Below are 6,371 nucleotides of genomic sequence, written 5' to 3' on the forward strand. Positions count from 1 at the left end.
GAATCACACGCTTGTGCTGCCACAGAACAAAAAATTGCATCCGAAATCGGATATGAGAGGACTATTCTGTTGGAGAAATTCTTACTATTTCATTCTTGGCATCAAGGAGATGTGATCCAAGAGTCGAGCCCAATGAAGACAAGCCTAGGAAGAGACTCGTTGATTATCGAAAGAGGACCGATGATGCGTTCGAGGACAAAGCAGACCAATCAAGAGATGGATTACTTGTGCAATCAAAAATTGACGAAACATCGATCTTGGCGAAAAAAGATGCAAGTTTCATGTTGGGGTCGAGAACCGAAACCATTTGTGTCAACACTATGCAAGCAGCCGAAGTTGAAGCCTTGGTGCAACACGGTGTGGCCGCACAGTGTTAACCACCATGCGGTCATATGGTGATCTACTAAAAGTAAAGAGGCAGAAGAGACTTAAACAATGCGGCTGCAGAAGATACGACCATGCGGTCGTATAAAAGAGATGTAACACACGAAATTGCATTTTTTCGAGAGTTACCTAATTGGAATATAATTTCAGTCTTTATGGTATCTTGTAATCTTTTGTTTTCCATTTTAAAACTTGTTTCTAGGGTTAGTATAAATAGATTTCTTCATCTTCATGGTAAGCGAACTTCGATATTTTAAAATTCAATAGAGAGGCATAATTTTGCTTTCAATCTCTTTCTTCATTGAACAAATCTTTGAACTTATTAAGAGTGAATTCTTATGGTGTTCAACACCAGGTGAGATTCTCGAATTGTGTAATCAAGAGGTCAATAAATCCATTGATAAAGTTGGTTGCTTCGTTCATCGTTCTTGACTCAAATCCAAAATCAGGATTATTTTTTACTTTCTGGGGTTCAACAATCTCGTTTTGGATTTCATAGCCATCGTTGCTACACGAATTCACATCAGTTGGTATCAGAGCTTGGTTCCAAAATAACCAAGGTTATATCCTTTATTTTATTGTTGAGTCTTTTGTTTTTAGTTTCTTGTTTTTTCGTGTTTGTCGTATTTTCGTGATATATGAGTCTTTGATCCATAAAATTCTCATCAAATTTTCAAAAGTTGTTTTGGGGGTAATTTAGCATCCAAATTAACTTCCGTTTGTTTAGTTGATATCTTAATTGCATTTTCTTTCAAAAAAATCCAAATATAAAAAATAAAAGAAAGCAAAAAAGAAGAAGAAAATTTATTATTATTGTTTGATTTGCTACCAACACCTTACAACTCAATTTTGAGTCAAGTTTTTTCCTTTCCAATTCAACCAAAATTTTGTTTTAGTCACTCGTTGAATTCCCTTAGTTTCCATTCGAAAATGGAAAAGTTTCATTCAAATTGTTCGAATCCCTTTAAAGTCACATTTCCTAATCACATCCAGTTTGGAATCCATGAGAATTAATCTGGTTGAGTTCAATTTGCTTTGTTCTTTGAAGCACTTGGACAAAAGCACTGAGTGGAAAAATGTAGAGTGGTATACGAACGAATTAAGTGAGGTAGAAAATACTCTAGCTATAGGATGTCTAACGGGGAGGAATCAACTTCGAGCAGGAACAACAATCAGATTAATATGTCGGAAGAGGTGGTACGGCGATTTCGAAGATTGTTTGGCAATATGAGAGATAGGTTGGATAGGCTCGATGCAGCGATTACTGATCCTCACAGAGGGCAGCGAGTAGAAGTACCTAATGCTAGGAGATGGGGTAGACGGGAGCCTAGGATGGAAGTGCATGAAGAGATTGGATATAATAGTAACATAGAAGAGGATGCTATAGTCGAGGCTGAGATGGGAAGTTTGAGAAATAGAGGAGCTAGGTTTGAAAATAAGAGGTAGGAATAATGTTAGAGATGAAGTAGATGGAGCATGGGCAATATAAAAATGTCAATTCCACCATTCAAAGGAAGAAGTGATCCGAAGGCTTATTTAGAGTGGGAGAAGAATGTAAAGTTGATTTTCGATTGCCATAATTACTCGGATGAAAATAATGTAAAAAACTAATTCTTGAATTCACCGATTACGCCATAACTTGGTGGGATCAAGTGGTTACATCGAGGTGGAGGAATCGGGAACGACCTATCAATACATGGGATGATCTGAAGGTGATTATGTGGAAGAGATTCGTGCTTAGTCACTATTACCGAGAGCTCCATCAAAAATTACAAAATTTATACCAAGGATCTAGGAGTGTGGAGGACTACCACGAAGATATGGAGATGTTAATGATTAGGACGAATGTGGAGGAGGATCAGGAAGCAACAATGGCTTGATTCCTGAATGGCTTGAATAGGGATATTGCCAAGGTAGTGGAGTTGCAGCATTGTGTAGAATTAGAAGATGTGCTACATGTGGTTGTGAAGGTGGAAAGACAATTGAAGAGGAAGAGGACAGTTAGACAACCATCGGTTTCCTTGGGTTCTAATCAATCTTGGAAACCAAAGTGGGACAACCACAAAGGATAAGGGACTATTTGTAGAGGAAGAACTAAAACACTAAGGAAAAAAGAAGAAAATGCTAGCAAGACCACACCCAAAATGGAATCGCGACCATCGCGGAGTTGGGACATTAAATGCTTTAGGTGTTTAGGAATGGTACACATTGCTTCTTAATGCCCAAACAAGATGATTATGAGGGAAAATGGAAAAGTGATGAGCGAGAGTAAAGGTGATTGCGACGACCTGCTAGAATTGGAGGAGGCTAGTAATGGGAAAAAAATGGAATATGTTGTTGGAGAACTATTGGTCACGATGAGAGCTATTGAGAATTTTAATTAAGGTCGGCATTAAGAAGAATTCTATTTGTTGGAATGCTTTGGAATTCTTTTCGAAGTTTATTTGGCAAATTCTAGCCGAAGTTCTATTTGGAAATCTAATTGGGAGTTGAAATTTGTGTTGGACTTGAGGATGTTAACCAGTGAGGACTTTTTTTATGCAATAATGTTCACCTGGCTTTCGACCAGAGCTCGAATGCCCAAAATAGTGAAGTTGGCTCCCACCTGGCACCAACTAGATGCTCAAGTGTCGAGGAGGCACTCTCCTGGTTCTCAAGCGCCATATTCTTCCGGCCTAAGCTTTTTTTCATGTTTTAATGCATTTTGGGCATTCATTTTCATCTATAACTCTAATGTTAAGGCTTGAAACACCCTATCTATATATTTAGTTCTTCACTGTATTTTAGATAAAGTTATACAAATAAAAACACAAAATTGGTATCCAAATTATCCAAAATTTTCTTAGTTGTTTTACTCCAAATGGTCTCTATGAAAATTCATGATCTAGACTCTAGCAAGAATCTTTTTGCAAATATGCTCTTCAATATTGATCTCAGATGTTAATATTGTAATCCAAAGTTGGAGAGTCCTCAGTCCAAGATCCATTGGAAGTTGTGCAACATTAAATTCACTCTATTTGATATCTCTTAATCGATATATTCTACAAAAAAAAAAAAAATTCTTTCATTGAATCTTTCCGTGACCATTTCACACTAAAATAAAAAGCAAGACCATTAAAGTTTGTTTTAAAAAAAATAAAAATAAGAACAAATCTCATGTCCACTATTTACATTGCTATAATTAATGCCACCCAATCTATTCCAATATTGAGAACTTTGTTAATTATGTTCTTTATTGAAATACAAAAACTAACTTAAACATTATGGTGTGATTGATCATTCATTTCAATCTTTTCAAACAACCAAGCAAACTCTTAAGTGCACTGTTTTGCAAAAATTTAGTAGGTTTCTTATTGAAGTTTATATGAAAATTCAATGTCAAGAAATTTCTCATTTTATTTCAAGAATAGAATCAATCCTCAACAATAATCAATTTGTGGGAATCACTTGTTGGAATGCGGAAGTGAAATTATCTAGAAATTAAAAACTTTCTTTAATTCAATAAATAAGATCGTCTATATGTTCACTTGTATGTTATATCAAGAATAAATGATTCAAACTTTTACGTAAATTCGATGATAAATTCTTGAATTAATTATGAATTATGAACTTCTAGCTTTTTCATTGCAAGAACTTGATGCTTCAAACCTCCAAATCTTTTATGGTATTCTCTAAAGTCAAAACTATACCGGAGGTAGGCACCTTCTTTTAATTAAATCAAGAAACCAATTGTTGATTTGGACAGTTGATAAAAGCAAGAAAAATAATTTTACTCTCTTTTTCTCTCTCAAAATTTGTACACCATGGAATTGTATATTATGATTGTCGTAAAATTACATAGGATGCCTTGATTTTATCTAATCTCCATTTATAGAGATAGAAGAGTTTCAATCCTTGTACAATAATAATTCCACACTCAAATAAGAGTTCTAATTAAAATCTAAGTAGGAGTTTTAATTAAAGTTATCGAATTAGTTTACCTTTAATTACATGTGTGGTCCCTTAGATTACATCAAATTGTTCCATTCTATCATAGAGCGAGAAACAGGAACGAAGCTGAAGTGTTTTCGTACAGATAATAGAGGTGAGTACACTTCTAAAGAATTTGATGCCTAATGCAGAAAATACGGCATTTGACATGAGAAGACAATTTCATGCACCCCACAACATAATGGAGTAGACGAAAGAATGAATCAGATGATCATGGAAAAGGTCATAAGCATGTTAAGTATGGTTAAGTTTTTATTTTGGAGAGAAGTTGTTCGAACCGCTTATTACCTGATCAACATATGACCATCAATAACTTTAAATTTTAAAATTTCGAAGAAAGTATGGTCTCGTAAAAATCCCTCATATTCTCACCTGAGAGTATTCGGTTGTTTATCCTTTTTACATGTATCAAAGGAACTAAGATAGAAGCTAGATACAAGGTCCACTCCATGCATTTTTATAGGCTACGGAGATGAGGAATTTGGATATAGATTATGGGATCCAAAGACAAAAAAGTTTATTAGAAGTAGGGATGTAGTGCTTAATGAAAATCAAACATTAGAAGACATTGAAAATCCCACAATGTCTTCTAATCCTAAATTCAGTACCCAAGATATTTCTCTAGATCAGTACCAACACAGTTCACCATAAATAATGGCGATGTGCATGAAGAAATGCTAGAAATAGAACAGGTTGATGAAGAAGAGGATATTGATTAGGGAAAGTCCCAACCCTCCCCACCAAAATTTTTCGGACCATTATATCAACCAAATGATTGTGCATCTCCTCAAAACAACATTCCACAAGTACGAAGATTTGAGCAAGGACGGATTCCATCAACAAGATATTCAAAATCAGAGTACATTTTGCTTATTGATGATGGAGAACCAAAAAGCTTCCAAGAAGCACAATCTCATATAGATAAAGATAAATGGATACAAGCAATGCAAGATGAGATGGAGTCACTGCAAAAGAATCAAACGTATTAGTTGGTTGAGCTTCCGAAAAGAAGGAAGACACTGAGGAATAAATGGGTTTGCAAGCTTAAGAAAATGGCAGTGGAAAGGTGGTAAAACATAAAAGCCCATTTGGTAGTCAAAGGATTTCTGTAGAAAAAGGGAACTGTGATGAAATTTTTTCACCTATTGTAAAGATGGCTTCAATTCTAGTTATCCTTAGGTTAGTAGTTAGTTTTAATCTAGAGCTTGAACAGATGGATATCAAGACAGCATTTCTTCATGGTGACTTATGTGAATAAATTTATATGGAGCAGCTAGATGGTTTTGAAGTTTCAAGCAAAGACAACTTCGATTGCAAATTAAAAAAAGAGCTTGTATGGCCTCAAACAAGCACCAAGGCAATGGTACAAAAAGTTTAACTTCTTCATGGTGAACCAAGGCTACAAAAGAATCGTTGCAAATCAATTTGTTTATATCTAGAGGTTTCCAGATGACAACTTTGTTACTTTTCTATTTTATGTAGACGATATTTTAATCGTTGGACAAGACGCAACAAAAATTAGTTAGCCGAAGAAGGAACTTTCCAAGACCTTTCACATGAAGGATTTAGGCCCAGCTTAACAAATTTTGGAAATACACATAGTTCGAGATAGGAAAAATCAAAGATTGTAGCGATCTCAAGAAAAATATGTTGAACGAGCAATCAAAAGATTTAATATGCATAATGCTAGACCTATAAGCATTCTACTAGCTAATCACTTGAAGTTGAGCAAGAGTTCATGCACCTTATCCAAGAAAGAGATAGAGGATATGTCATCGGTTCCCTACTCTTCAAATGTTGGAAGCTTGATGTATACAAAGGTATGTACCAAGCCAGATATTGCTTGTGCAGTGGGCATGGTGAGTCATTTTCTTTCTAATCCTGGAAATGAACATTGGGAGGGAGTCAAGTGGATTCTCAGGTACCTTAATGTCGGGGGAGCTGATCCAATCTTAGAAGGTTATACAGATTCAAATATGGCTAGAGATCTTGATAAT

The sequence above is a fragment of the Olea europaea genome, chromosome 21, assembly GCF_002742605.1.
Source record: "Olea europaea var. sylvestris chromosome 21, O_europaea_v1, whole genome shotgun sequence".
Taxonomy (NCBI): Eukaryota; Viridiplantae; Streptophyta; class Magnoliopsida; order Lamiales; family Oleaceae; genus Olea; species Olea europaea.